Here is a 15,461-nt window from a genome sequence, read left to right on the forward strand (position 1 = left end):
CCTCATAGGAGCTCTAGTATTCTCTGGTAATTCGTCTTCCCTAAGGTATAATTTTTCACCATCCATTGTAGCTGCTTCCTTTGCTATTACATCAGCGATTACGTTGGCTTTCCTATAGCAATACTTGATTTCAATTTGCCTCTCTTGAATTTTCTTTTGAGCTTCCTCTATTGCCTTTCTCAATCTCCATGGGGCACTATGAGGGACAAGAATGGCAACTTAATCATTGCCTCTTCAGTGCCCATACAGAGTAACAACAACATGACAGAAGCTCTTGCTGATGAGTTTGGAGTTAAATGGTGAAGTCAACATGGGTATACTAATTTTGTTCTTGAATTCGACTCCCTGATTATTGCAAATATGCTGACCAACAATATGATGATCAAACAGATTGCAGGCAACATCATCAGCATCATAAATGAGGCAAAAGTCGGAGTGTATCACTGTTTCAGGGAAGGTAATTAGGTGGCTGATTGCCTGGCTAAACTTGCTTCTACTTCTAATCAGACTTACATTTTAGAGTTTCCAACATCTCCCTAGAACTGTTAAAAGTGTCTTCTTACTAGATAAGTGGCAGTTACCCACCATAAGGTCAAAGTATGACAAATGTAAAATTAAATGTATATTCGTGTTATTTGGAAGGACCTGAGCTTCTTTTTTTTTTCCTATCAAGTCTTGCCTTCCATTTTTTTCATTGAATCCAACCAACCACGTTTATAGCTCTTGTGTTGGTGGGGTTTTGACTTGGACCCCTACCCTATTTGTTATAACATTATCGTAATACAGGAGGGGCACATGTAAGCAAAACCTCCACAAAAGTCAAGTGTAGCTTGTCCATCCTCATAAGACATCTAGCATTCCCTGGTAATTCGTCTTCCCTGAGGTATAATTTTTCACCATCCATTATAGTTGCCTCCTTGGCTAATGCATCAGCGATTGCATTGGCTTCTTTATAGTGATGCTTGATTTCAATTTGCCTCTCTTGAATTTTCTTTTGACCTTCCTTAACTGCCTTCTCAATCTTCATGGAGATATGACATGTCCTTTTAGCATGTTGACCACCACCAGGGAGTCCATATCTAATACAAGATGTGTGTGTTGTTGATCATAACATCAGTTAATTCCATAACTAGCAGCCTGCAGTTAACAAAGATTGTTAGGTGTGAGTTCAATAATTTTGGCGAATACCATAATCATGTTTCCATTTCCCTTCCTAACGTTCCCCCATATTCCTTCCAGTATCAATCGTCGTATGAAGTTACCATATGTATTAAGTTTCCATGTATCTCCCTGAGGTTTATCTCAGTACACCAAGCTGCCAGTGATCCTAGTCTTATATCTTTCCACAACTAGACAGATAGTTTCCCATCTTCAGTTGGCTTCCATCTTGCCTAACCTTTTAGCTATGGTAACTTGCACACTAAAAAGAACTTGATTAGCAATTCTATACATAGTAGTGTTCTTTAGGCTGGATTTTCTGTTAAATCTTGCTTTCCAAAGCTCCAATAGAATGTAATAGGGTGTTATATGAAGGACGAGTTTATGAACTTGGTTTCTAGGTTGAGTATTCCACCAAAAATTTAAAATTTCCTGCACTAAAATCCCATTATGCAATATTCCCAATGGTCTAGCCATATGTGTCCACAACTTTGTAGCCAACTCACTGGTAGCGAACACATGGTCCACAGTTTCAGGTTTAGGTACTCTGCAGCATGAACATATGGAAGTTGATTGAAAGCCAAACCTCAATATAGTGTAATCCATTGGTAGTTTTTTTTTTGAAAAGTTTCCACATGAAGAAGGAGACATTGAATGGTATTCCTTTTGCAAAGATTTGCTTTGCTAGATGATCCTTATCTTTCTTTTGCCTGAGGCATTCTATTTACCTTGAAAATGATAACTACAATTATATTAGATTTTGCAGTTCTAAAAGTCTGTAATTTATTTTAATACTAGTTGTAAGGCAATAGATGCTAAGCGTAAGTAAAGAAAATAAGAAATGCAAACCAATGGGGTCACAAGGATGGACCTCGAACTGGTTAAAGCAGGGCCTCAAGGTCTAGACGGGGTTAATAGAAATGAACAATTGATGAAGAATAAATGATGATGAAGGCCTCAAAAATGGCCTTTTGCGATTAATAATGAGCAATAAATGAAGAACAATAAATGAACAATGAAAGAAATAACAATAAGTGAGTAGAACAACTGTTTAAGCAAAGAGTAGAGAATATTGTATTGTATTCAATATGTTGTGTAATAATCCAAATCCTTTACAAGATGACAAGGGTCCCCTTTATATAGGAGGGGTCAATCCCAACATAGTACATGCCAAATAAATGATGAAGAAATGCTACTAATACAGCTGTATAATGGCTCAGTACGGATTTGTACGATTCTTGTAGACCTGGTAAGCTCTAACCACGTGTATTTGGGAATTTTTCTACCTTTCCATGACGATCATCAGTTGTACTGTTCCGAGGTCGACCATAGTGAGCCTCCGATATGTTCCCTCGAGGGATACACCTCGGGGTTGCACCTAACGCTCTGCTTTGGGCTTCTTCGAGGTTAGGCGTGGAGCGGCATAGTAGCCCCAAAGTCGAACTCCCCAATTTTGACCGTATACAGATAGTCCCCTTATTTTTTAGAATGAAAAGATAAGAAATGATTTTGACCTCAACTTTCTCGAACCTCTTGTGATGACATCATGCTCGTGATGTAAGTGTTCGAAGTGACTGAAATATCCCATTAGTTCATCTCCCTAAAATCACTGAATATACCGCATGTTCATTTTCCCAAAAGCGTTTATTGTGCCGCTGATCCATTTCCTCAAAGGCATTGATTGCACCGTTGATATGTTTTTCCAAAGGCATAGATTGCGTCGTCGGTTACATTTCTGTCCCTCTATAAATGGGGGATTGCTTGAACCAAGACTTCACTCCGTCTTTTCTTCAACAACCTTTTATCCCTTTCCCTTTTCTACATCCTCCTCCAAACTATTATTTTTATGGTTCAAACTTGTGACCATAAGGTCATACGCCAACAACTTTGTCAGTTATGCCATGACTCATTTTCAAAGCCTTTCCCCACTGAGTGGGGTTACACCGAGTTGTTGTTGTTGTTGGCCCGAAATAATGAGAGAAGAGCCTCAAATTCTTCCCTTATCAGAAGATATGTGGATCGTAAACTGCTGCTAATCTCTCTTAACTCCCACCTGGTGTGGCGCTTCACTCCTTTTGCTTTTCATGGAGTGAGGCGGAATTATCAACTAACTTTCGCATCCCACACCGGTGCAATGTCTCAAGAAGTGGCTTCACAATAGTAGTACTGACGAAACCCATATTCGCCAGGTTTTTCACCAGGCCACAATTTTCCTTGCTTGTTAAAAGCTTTTGCTTTTTGATAGGCTATAGCCTTTTCCTCATATATTGCTGCTTCAGAGGAGGTTCTCGAAGAAAATGCTCTGAATATCGAAATGGGGTCCCCGAGAAAAAATGGTTCTCGAAGATGTCACTCCCGAGGATATACCTTCAAAAGTAGATTAGGCTTTTTAGCTGTTGTTTTTTGCTTTTTTATTTCTGTGTAAGAACCCCTCGTGGGTCTTTGTAATCGTCTTTTATCAATGTAAGAGTTTCTTTATTTTGTCTTCAACTTGTGCTGAACTCCATTTTGCCTTCGTTTGTGAGAAATCCAAGTGTATGACTTTATCGATCGGTCCGAATATTAGACCCGATCATAATAAACCCTTGGGTTTTTAATTGGTTAATATGACATTCCTTGGAGCTCCATACTATCCTTAGACTAAGAATGATGCGAACTTAGGTCGCCAGGACTTCTGGGTCCGAATTGAGTGAAAGGAAGGTCTCGATTTTTTGGAATAAAGCCTAGCCTTTTTAGGCCTCGCTGATAGTCCTCGAGTGGTAAGTTTCTTGAACTAAAGAAGCTTTTAGATTTTACAACCAGGTGGGCGCTTGCTCGATCATCTAAAAATAAAGATAGCTCTTAGGATTTTACAAATAATCCCTCAGCGAGAGTTTTCTCAAACTCGAGCAGCCCGTAATTGAGCAAACATTTGTTCAAACTTAAGATAAAGATAGCCATGAGGCCTTATAAATAGTCCATGGGTGAAATCCTGCTCGAACTTGGGTAGTCTGTGGGCTAAATAATCGAGTGAGTGTTTGCTTGAACTTGAGATGAAGATAGCCCTAAGACTTTATAAATAGTCCCCGAGTTAGAACCTGCTCGAACTTGGGTAGCCCATTGGCTAAATGATCAAGTGAGCGTTCGCTCAAACTCGAGAGATGAAAGTAGCCCTGAGGCTTTACAAATAGTTCCCCAGTGAGAACCTGTTTGAATTTGGGTAGACCGTGGGTTAAATAATGGAGTGAGCGTTCACTCGAACTCGAGAGAAAAAGTAGCCCTGAGGCTTTATAAATAGTCCCGAGAGAGGACTGGCTCAAACTCGGGTAGCCTTTTGGGCTTAATAGTCAGGTGAGCTTTTGCTCGAACTCGAAGTAAAGTCCCCGAGTGAGAACCTACTCGAACTTGGGTAGCCCATGGGCTAAATAATCGAGTGAACATTCGCTTGAATTCGAAACAAAAGTAGCCCTGAGGCTTTATAAATAGTCCTCGAGCGAGGACTGGCTCGAACTCGGGTAGCCTTTTGGCATAAAAGTCAAGCGAGCCTTTGCTTGAACTCGAAGTAAAGATAGCCCTGAGGCATTATGAGTAGTCCCCGAGTGAGAACCTGCTCGAACTTGGGTAGCCCGTGGGCTAAATGATCGAGTGAGCGTTCGCTTGAACTTGAGAGAAAAAGTAGCCCTGAGGCTTTATAAATAGTCCCCGGGCGAGAACTGTCTCGAACTCGGGTAGCCTTTAGGCTTTAATAGCCGAGCGAATTACTACTAGAGCCCAAGTCGTAGATTGTGCTTAATAATTTCCGCCAAGCCGATTCTCGATACTTTGGTTCTAACGCCAATATTATGACGTAAGCGGTTGAAGTTACTTAAGGGTTTCTTTGGTACGATTCTCAAAATCATTAATTACAGGCGGCCAACGGTCGGCCTTTTGGCTTCCTCAGCATGTTCAAACGACCTTTATAAATAGAAAAACCCCACCATTTTGTCGATATCAATCTCTTAGTGCTTCCAAGATTTCATTTGGCCCCTTTCAATTTCTTTGAACTCTCCCTTTTCTTTCCTAACAACATTTTCCATTTTCTCAGATCTTCCGCTTTAGAAATGGCAAAAACCTCTAAAACTGTTCCTCAAAAGGAAAAAGCTTCATCGTCTTCTCGAACTACCAAAGGTAAACCGGTAGTTGCTCCTAGTATCGAGGAGTGTACTCCCGGGCGTTGTGATAAATCTTTAGATTTCCAGGTCAAAAAGCCCTCCTCTGTTCCGGGACGATGCGTACCCATGTCTCGATACATCAGCTTAATAACTGAAAATCGAAAAGGTGAAGGCCGGCTGCCATTGGGGGAAGGTGGTGAAAGTTGAGATTCCTTCATGAGGAGAAGACATAACCAAGCACAAGGCCGGTCTCCTTAGTGTATACATATATCTTTTCACCTTAGGCCCAGAATTATCCTCTTTACCATCGATAGATCCAGTGGTCCTCGATTTCTGCAGCTAATATCAGGTGACACTTGGACAAATCTATCCATCATTTTGGCACATCGTTTATATGATTAGGTATCTCTCAAACATGGTTGAAGGGATGTCTTTTGTAAAGCCCCAGATAATTTTGCTAAATAATTTAAGATTTCGTAGAGCCAAGGTAGGCTAATTATTTTATTTTGTGTGCAAGTGAGGATTCATGACATTATGGATATCAGTTGGATATGTTAATAAATGTATAAGTCATATTGTAAGTGATTTGGGGTCTAAGGAGAGGCCTAAATCTAAGCCAAGTTGGAAAATTTCATAATGGACTAAAGTTGTGAATGAGTACGCACAAGACTTCACTTTGGACAATAATATCTCCAGTTATATAAGGTTTTGTGTGATGCACAACCAATCAAATTAAAGTTCTTTGAGTCTAGTTTCCGACACATCAAACCGTTCATCATTTGGAGGCGTATACAGAAAGTTACAACAATTTTACTGGGCATGTGTCATATGTATGCCCAGGTGCGCGGCGGAAGCGCGGCCGCGCATATCGGGAAAGTATTCTGCCTCTGAGCGTGGCCATTAGCACGGGCACGCTAGTAGCAGATCTCTAAATACCCCAAGACCGGGTATGGAGAGTCTCTAAGTCATTTCTTTAGCAAGGGCTTGCTCTATCAAGGGGAATCCGTCCCATACTTCCCTCCTATGATCCAAGGTAAGATTTTTGGAGTATTTTGAGTTGATTACTACTCCTAAACACTTATACTAACAAGGATTGATCTTGAAAATCCATAGATTCTCATTCAAATCCCTAAATTGGTCAAGAACACTACAAGTGGGGATTCTCAAGATTTTTACTACAAGAGGTATGTCTATCATATCTAACTACTCTATGGTGATTATTTATGTATGATATATACGTTAGAACTCATGGGATGGTGATTGGAAACCATAAGTGTCTAACCTAGGTTGTGTTGGTGTTGCAGAGATTGCGAAATAGGTTAATTAAGGAGGTTGATGGTTGGGTATGAATGGTTGGTCATACATGTGTTGTTGGAAGTTATAAATTGGTTAGGAATGATGGTGGAATAATTTGTTGGTTAATAGTGATAGTTGGATGAACTAATACTACAGTTATGAGGTGTAAAGATCTATACCTACAAGGTGTTTGATAATATGCCTAAATGACTTAAGTTATGGAATTTGTTACTAATATTGGCCCCATTGAATGTTATATTGTAGATTGAAGTTTCTTAAGTGTATTGGATCATTGTAGTATCATTAAGGGGTAAATTTGAGGTATGTATGGCTAAAACCTCCTCTTCTTAGAAATTGAGCTCTTTTGGTGTCCATGAAAATGTTGTTAAGATCGATCTTTGATTGCTGTATTGATTGTTACTTCATGTGAATTAGTGTTGCAAAATATATACGTGTAAGGTGTGTCTCAATATATTCGATATGCTATCCTTGGTAATTTAAGGATGTTAGAAGAATGTGAACCATGTGTTGAAATGCTTCGACTTCAAATCAAGTTTAAACTTAGATCGTTATGCCAAATTGTGTGAGAAAACTCATTATGGTTGATCCTCCTAATTGTTCTTATGTGTACTAAATGTATTTAATTAATTGTGTCCAGTTGTTGGTAGTGTATAAAGATGTTTGAAATAAATCAAATGAATTGGGGAAATAACATGTGGCCAACGTGCCAAGAACTTGAGTTATAATTGTGCCTGGTAGTGCCTATGCAATGAGAAAATATGAAACAGATTATGAAATGAGCCTTGACTCTGATTTCCATAAATGACTTCAATGATAAAGTGCCCTAAAGGCTTTATACACAATTTATGCTCATAAACGGCTATTCGAGATAATGTTTTGCCTTATAAGTACATTCAATATGATCCAAGTTGTTACATACTTCGATGTTGAAATTATATATTATCATGATTGGAAAAGAATAATTCAAGAATAATTAGTGTAATTGCTTATTTATGCGTTTGATGTGTGTTTCTGTTGTGGTTTGGTGTGTCCCCTCCCTTTTGGAAGAATCTGTTGTGTTTAAAGTTCCATTGCTAATAAACTTGAGGTGTGTGATTGTCCGAAATATTGTATATGCCCATGATTCATGATTCCTCTCATGTGTACTTGACATCTTCGGTTGAATGGCTTGATGTTGTAATTGATATTGATGTGAGATTTGGAGGAAAAGAGTTTGAACTATGAAATGTGGCCTAGTACCAAGTATGATGTGATAATTGTGGCCCCAAGTGCCTATGATCTGATATATGTGAAATGAGATGAATGATGGAAAAGGAGTAATGTCTTGGTAAGACGGCCTAGCCGATCGGGCCGTGATTGGATGCCATGCTACACACATGGTGGTATTGTGCTGATATTGAAATCGGAAAGTGAGAATGAAATTATGATTAAGGTAACGTCTTGGTAAGACAGCTTAGCCGATTGGGCCGTGATCGGACGTCATGATATATACATATGGTGGTAATGTATTGATGTTCGAAACTAGAAAGTGTGAATGAAATAATGGTAACGTCTCTGGGAGATGGCTTAGCCGATCGGGCCGTGATCGGACTCCGCTCAAAGAAGCGGTGGCAAAGTGAATAATGATGCAACAGTGTGGGATGCTCCAACCTAAAATTTCAGAAACTATGTGAAAATCATGTGAACCTCCTTATATTGTTGACATTGTGCTTATTTGAAACTTTGTTGTCTTTATGATTTTCTCTTTATTCTTGTATGAAAGTTCTTTCTAACTAGATGGTGTTTAGTTATACATACTAGTGCTATTCGATGGCACTAATGTCCCTTTTGCCTAGGGCGCTATGTCTTTAAATGGATGTAGGTGTTTCTATAGCAGACAGTGTTGGTCGCAGCTAGTGCCGCATCATCCTTTCAGCTGACTTGGTGAGCCTCACTTCATTTCGGGATCCTGTACCATTATTTATCATGTACTTTGTATTTTGAGATATAGTCAGAGCCTTGTTGCTGGCATTTCCATATTACTCATCGGTTGTATTTAGAGGCTCCGTAGATAGGTAGTGGGTGGTGTTTGGTATCGGGAATTAAATTGGAAATATTGGTATTTGGCAAATATGTCTTCCTTCATATCTATAAAAATTATTATATTTTGGATACTATGGTTGAAACTGCTAATGGAACCAAAGTGAAAGTTGTTAATGAAATATTTTCAGAGTTTGAATAATGGAGTATATCTCCTCTTTATTCAAGGATGACTTTGGGTAGAATGAAATCTAATAGGCTTGCTCAGTCGAGTTTAATGGGTTGAGCGCCGATCGTGCTCCTCGGTTTTGGGGCGTGACATCTTTTACCTTCGACTATCTAATTAGACTCTATAGCCACCGACCCTATCGAGGTGGCCTAATTAAGCTGAAATGTCGATCCTCGAAGGCCTTCTTTGCTAGAATCGATTAAGACAAGCACCAAGGGTGGGTGAGCCGCATTGTCCGAGTCAGGACCTCAGACCTGATCCCTGCTGAGAGAATGCCATTCCCCAAGAAATGAAATATGAATCGTAAGTAAACATGTTCCACTGATCAGATACCTTTTCTTGACTTTGAATTAACTTTCTTCGATGATACAGCTGTTGAGTGGTACCCCGGTGCTATCAACGATCTTTCAGGCTGGGTCTGGTGACTTGATTCGATCTATCCATATGCTAAGAGCATGTGGCGCGATCTGGCTAAGACCCGTTGGGAGGCCAAAAATCATGGTGACTTTTTATCTCTGTTCATATTCAAGCTCTTTAGAGATGATATTTCTCACTAGCTCTCTCATCCTTTGTGCCTCTGGAGGCCGTTTTGATGAGGGAACCCTCGTCGGAGGAAGTAGATACCCCGAAGCCTGCTAAGGAAAAGAATAGAAAGAAGAAATCATCGTCCAGGTCCCCGAAGCCAAAAAAGGCTAAAGTTCAAAGGCCTGAGACTGATTCATTGGCCTCAACTCGGGAGGCGGCCGAAGGTCTTTGTGCCGAGGGCAAAGAGAGTGATGACTGCTCGCTTGTACTTGGGGGTAGAAGAAGTGATGCTACCTCGAAATCTACTAAGCTAAAGGTGATTGAGCCGGAGGTTCCTAGAACTGAGGCCATCGAGGTGGACCCGATCTGAGGGAATTGTTAAAGGGGGCTTAGACGAAGTCCCCGAACCGACCATTGACCAAAACACAGCGGTTGCGAGGGGCACTTAGTTGATAAACCCGAAGAAACTATTAACAAAGCCCCTCGTTGGAGGGAGAGGTCCTCCGTCGACCCCGTCGAGGTGATCAACGTAGATGAGCCTCTGTTGGGCCCAACATTCTCTCCTGGACAAATATGGGATGCCCAAGTGATGAAAACTCCCGTTGTGGAGGCATCCCCCAGGGAGAATAGTATGTTTGAAGGATATTTGGCTGGGGTTGAGGAAGGCACTGATATCGACGCCTCATTGATCTTTGAAGAGGCCGAGAAGCTTCGACAACAGGTAATGTTGATTTGACCGTTGTATTTTGAGTTTCGATTTTGCTTTTCCGACTCTCTACTTCAATGTTTTCAGGTCTTAAAAACTCTCCAACCAAGCCTTTTCCAAGTCACAAGTAGAGTTAGCTCATTGTGAGGATGAATTTAGGAAGCTCATCTCTAAATTGGGCGAACTTAAGGCCCTTCATGCCCAAAAAGAGGGGGAGCTAGGTGACCTTCGAGATCAATTGGAGAGGATATCTCAAGAGCGGGCCGATCTCGATGAGAAGGAAATACGACCTTTATTTTTGTGCTTTAGTCAATTGAATGTTTGATACCTTAATTTGACTTTTTCAGCTCAAGCCAAAAGACGATTTAATGCGATAGGAGCTTAGAGTCAGAGATACCGAAATCCTTAGGCTGAAGCGGCGCAAGGATGAGGTGTCTTCCGATAAAGAAACTCTTCGAGAGAAGCTGACCTCGGTTGAGTGCCAACTTCAAGGGGCGAGGGGAGAAAGCCTCAAGTACAAAGATATCCATTATGAAATAGTTAATGAGCTATCTGCAGCTAAGTCCGAGGCTGCTGAGCTCATGTCCTCAAACAGAAAAGATGTTGATGCTGCAAATGCTCGAGCCAGGAAGATATCCGAAGAGGCTGAGCTTAAACTGTCTGAAGCCTTGGAAAATGGCTGATTAAGATCTAAGAGACAGTATCTCGAGAATGTATATGCAGGGGGCATCGATTTGTCTACTGAGATGAAGAGAGTGAAGGCCCTATAAGAAGAATTGGCAACTCTGATTTCTTCCGACGATGGTTCAGCTAGTGATTCGACTAGCGGCTCGGAGGATGATGAAGACGATGGTGAAGTCCCCGAAGGGGAAGATGCCATCGATGTTCCAAGGGTCAAGGGCCAGGCCGTTGAAGGCACAACTTCCGAGGTAGCTCTGTCCGGTTAAGCAACCCTGGTGGTAGATTAGGTTTTCATTTGTTCCTTTTCTATGTAAGGGCTCCAGGCGTGAGCCTTGTAAATATATTTTTTTGTGAAACCTTATCATCTCCAGGCGTGAGCCTTGTAAATATGTCTTTGTGAAACCTTATCATATATATATATATATATGGATTTTTGCTTCTTGTCATTTCTTGTTTTCCCATTGCCTTTTTGGAACGAATTTCAATGCTTGTCGATAACCAGTTCGGTGTGTCGGACTTATGATATAAACTGTAGACATGTGATTTTTGACCCTCCCTAAGATTTTTTATATTTTCACATGTAAATATTTAATTTAGGCCTAATATAGCTATTTTAATTAATTTGACTCTTTTACTTTATTTCATTACAAGAAAATGAAAATTACAAAAAAAATAGTTTCATTAATATTTTTGTAATCATTTTTAATCTTGAAAAATACCAAAAAAAAATAGTTTATTTTAACAGTTAGTCTTATTTTAACATCTATTTTACTTAAGTAGGACTAATTAATAAATGAGGCCGTATTTTAGTCTCGTTCACGGAGAAAGAATAAAATTTGAGCTCGAGCAACTCATTTTAGGCCTAATTTTAAACCTAGCCCATAATTACTAAGCCCATAATTTCTAGGCCCACACCCCTAACTTAATCCCTACCCCTATGTAATAGTACATAATGGCTAAATAGGGGGAGGGACCTAAAAAATTGGAATCGGTCGCTTTCTGAAGCTTCTTCTCCAACCAAAAGGCCCCAGACCTAAAAGACCTAAGACAATGGAGAAGCAGCCGTTGCCGTGAGCTTCATCTTCTTAATCCTTCATCTTCTGCCATAAACACACGCAGAACACGCCCCTCCACACGTCGTCTTCCTCAACCAGACAACAAGCACCCCTCCAGCGTAACTTTTGGATCTTCTTCATGGAGGACACCATAAAACCCCAGAATTTAGCTCCATCTCCATAGCTCACGCCGGAACCAACCTTTTTCCTCCACCAGACCTCGCCGAGAACCAGCAGCTTCTCCCCAAAAATGGAGGAACCTCCATCGTCGTTCTTCTCTGCACCAAGAAACAAGAGTCGATCTCTCGATATCCTTGCTCTTTGACAAACACGGGAAGAAGAAGTAACAACTGCCTTCCCTCAAAGGCTCTCTCTCTCTCTCATTTTCCGTCTCACCTGATTGTCGACGAGCTTAACCAGAAACCGGCGATGCATGAATATATGGGTGTTTCCTTTGTGTGCTAAAAAATGCAGATTAGTTTGAGGTGCCAAGACTAAGCGAGATGGGTCTTATAAGTATTATCCGTATGTTAAAAATATGACATTAGAGAATATGTTTGGCTGGACTCGCTTGAGGTTCGATTTTTCATACACAAATGCCAAGAATTAGCAATTGTCACTTAGCGAAAATTGACAGAACAATTGAAAGAATTTTGCCAAATTGACAGAACTTGTCATAAACTCTAAAGTGTCAAGTGCTGTTAATTGTTACCGATACTGGGTTTGCTTATTGAATTATTTTGTTACAAGTGATTTCACTCCATCTGTTAATTTTGTGATTTTTTTTTACTGAAAGTAGTTTTGACTTGTGAAACTTGAAAGTTTTAATTGCACAGAAGTATGTAAGCTTACTGCCATTAGTTAATGTCATAACAAAAGTTTCATTTTAAAAAATAAAGATGAGAAGTTAATAAATCTATATGTATGCAAGTTGAGTCGTGCCATGTCAAATAAAATCCCTAAACTCATGGCCCTTATTTAATTAATTTTAATCCTTTAGAAATCGAGGTGTGTCATTTAGTTGAATTTCCATGGCCCTCACAAACTTGAAAGTGCGGAGTTGCTTTAGGCGCATTATTTTAATAAAATTACCTTCCTAGACTCGGGTGTACATTTCATGTGACCCAAATCCAAATCATAACAACGTTGAATAAAATGTGTCTCGGATTGCAGGTGCATTTCATGTGGTGTGGTCCAAAGACTCATTTTAGATGACGTTGAAATCTTTCTTAAAATAATTAAAAGTGGTTTAAAGTTAAAATTGAACCATAGGCTAAAACATGTATCAAAATCAGATAATAGACCAATTATAACAGTTGAACGACCGTGCTAGAACCACAGAACTCGGGAATGCCTAACACCTTCTCCCGGGTTAACAGAATTCCTTACCCGAATTTCTGTGTTCGTGGACTGTAATACAGAGTCAATCTTTTCCTCGATTCGGGATTTCAACCGGTGACTTGGGACACCATAAATTATCCCAAGTGGTGACTCTGAATTTTAAAAATAAATTATCCCGTTTCGATTGTCACTTAAATTGAAAAAAACTCCCTTATTTACTCCCTTCTGGGGTGTCGGTAAAAAAAGAGGTGTGACATAAACCCCTCGGGTTTTTATGCTCGATGAGTGATTGATAATAGTTGACCGTTCGGTGTTCGAGCCTCGAGTCAAATTTTGACTCGGGTTTATTGACCCTTTGGTTTTCAACATATCGACCCTTAGGCTTTTTTAGACTGGCTCTTAGGCTCTTACGCATTGGCCCTTAGGCTCTTTTAGGCTGGCCCTTAGGCTCTTACGTGTTGTCCTTTATGCTCTTTTTAGATTGGGTCGATGCGACATCTAATTTGGCTATAGTTTTCCCTCATTTTGGCTAAAGATTTTTGAAGTTTTGATTATGCCTTGTCAGGTTTTATGTTCGTCTGACTCTTCAATGGCTCAAACGAGAACCTCGATTATGAGTCGATATGTGACGATACTTGAGTACCTTGGGAGGCTCGCTCAAAGGTTGAGTTTTTGAAACCTTTTCATTGAAGGCTGATTGTTTTCGAAGCCTTTTTATTGTTCGAAGCTGATATTATCGAAGCTCCTGCTTATGCTGAGGGTAGCCTGATTAACTGGTTCTTTTCGAAGTACTTTCGAAGTATTTGGAGGCTTTTAGTTTTATAACGGCAGACGAACGTCTCTGAATCGCATTAATTTGGCCGTAGCCTTTAAGTTCGACCGTAGTCTTTTTGTTTGGCCGTAGCCTTTAATCCCCATGTGTAGTGACCTTGGCGTCCATATCGAGGGTATGCCTTTTTTGGGGGTCTTGCAAGTTCAAATATATAGCCTTGGCCTTCAATTGGGGTTATGCCTTTATAACGTCTTATAAATTTGAGTACACCTCGTTGAGGTCTTATAACTCCGTATTTCCTCATTTAGGTCTTATAAATTTGAGTATGCCTCATTGAGGTCTTATAGGTTTGGCCATGCCTTGTTGAGGTCTTACATAATGATGCGGCCCCACTGAGGTCTTACGAGCTCGAAATTGCCTTATTGAGGTTTTACAAATTCGACTTTTTGATGGCTTCGACAAGCTGACTGTCGATGATAGTCCCCGAGTGTTCAAGGGTTTTTGGCACTTGAGACGGTTAACATGAAAGTATTGAATTTCTTCGAGTGTTTTGGTAAGCAAAAAAGGCTTCCTCAATTATTTTATGTACTTGTACATGTTGTTTTTGCCTTTTGGAGGCCCAATTATTCTATATGGACACAATTCATTCGACCGTATGGCCCAATACATCATTCTTCTATCGAGGTCCTCCTAGGCATAGTTTCAGTTTTTTAAAGAGTTGACCTCCTAGGGTGATGCCCCTCAGTATTTGAGGTTGATCAAAGAGAAGCCTTGAATACTTGATGAGGTCTCCTTAGGTTGAATATGTATATTTCCTGGTTAAAACCTCGCTGGTAAAACCCGTTCGGGATAAAATCTGGTCTAAGGGAAAAAAAGCACGCATGCTTTAAAACCCAGAGTCTTCGAGCTGGAAGGCATTTCGATTCCTCTCAATCAAACACCTGTAATAAGTTAATACAAAACACAAATAAAAAAGGAGAGGGTTGTACCTTAATGATGGCGTTCGAGCTTTGATAAATTCCAATTGCTTGTTCTAGGGATGCAGCACTGTCCTCTACTCACTTGTTTGGATGTAGTCGAGAATGAAGGTTGTGGTTGCTAGCTGATTTTTACTTGCTTTTTGGCCTCTTTGATGTGGAGGGTGTTGATGTCGGTGCCATATCGTGCACCGCAAACATCTCTCTTGTTGCGTGTTGTTCCCTGTATACCACTTTTATTCCATCATTGATTGGAAATTTCATCGTTTGATGGAGGGTCGAGGGTACTGCCCTCATACTGTGTATCCACAGCCTTCCAAGTAAGGTATTGTATCTCATGTCACCTTCGATGACATGAAACTTTGTATCTTGGATTGTACCGGCTACATTGACCGGTAGGATGATTTTGCCTTTTGTTGTCTCACTCGCTATGTGGAATCTATTGAGGACTCGAGAGGCGGCTATGATCAGGTCAAGCAGTCCGAGCTACTCCACCACCCTTGACCTAATTATGTTGGCTGAGCTACCTGGATCTACGAGCACACATTTAG

General features: G+C 40.3%; 1 long non-coding RNA gene across 1 annotated transcript; it reads right to left on the reverse strand.

The window, feature by feature from the left end:
* Window positions 1-694: 694 nt before the first annotated feature.
* LOC142179059 (uncharacterized) lies at window positions 695-15,404 on the reverse strand. The gene is made up of 2 exons (XR_012707194.1): window positions 14,923-15,404; window positions 695-1,137 (listed from the first exon to the last, which is right to left on the reverse strand). It is a non-coding gene; the product is annotated as an uncharacterized LOC142179059 (long non-coding RNA).
* Window positions 15,405-15,461: the final 57 nt, after the last annotated feature.

This window comes from Nicotiana tabacum, unplaced genomic scaffold, assembly GCF_000715075.1.
Source record: "Nicotiana tabacum cultivar K326 unplaced genomic scaffold, ASM71507v2 Un00272, whole genome shotgun sequence".
In the NCBI taxonomy this organism is placed as follows: domain Eukaryota; kingdom Viridiplantae; phylum Streptophyta; class Magnoliopsida; order Solanales; family Solanaceae; genus Nicotiana; species Nicotiana tabacum.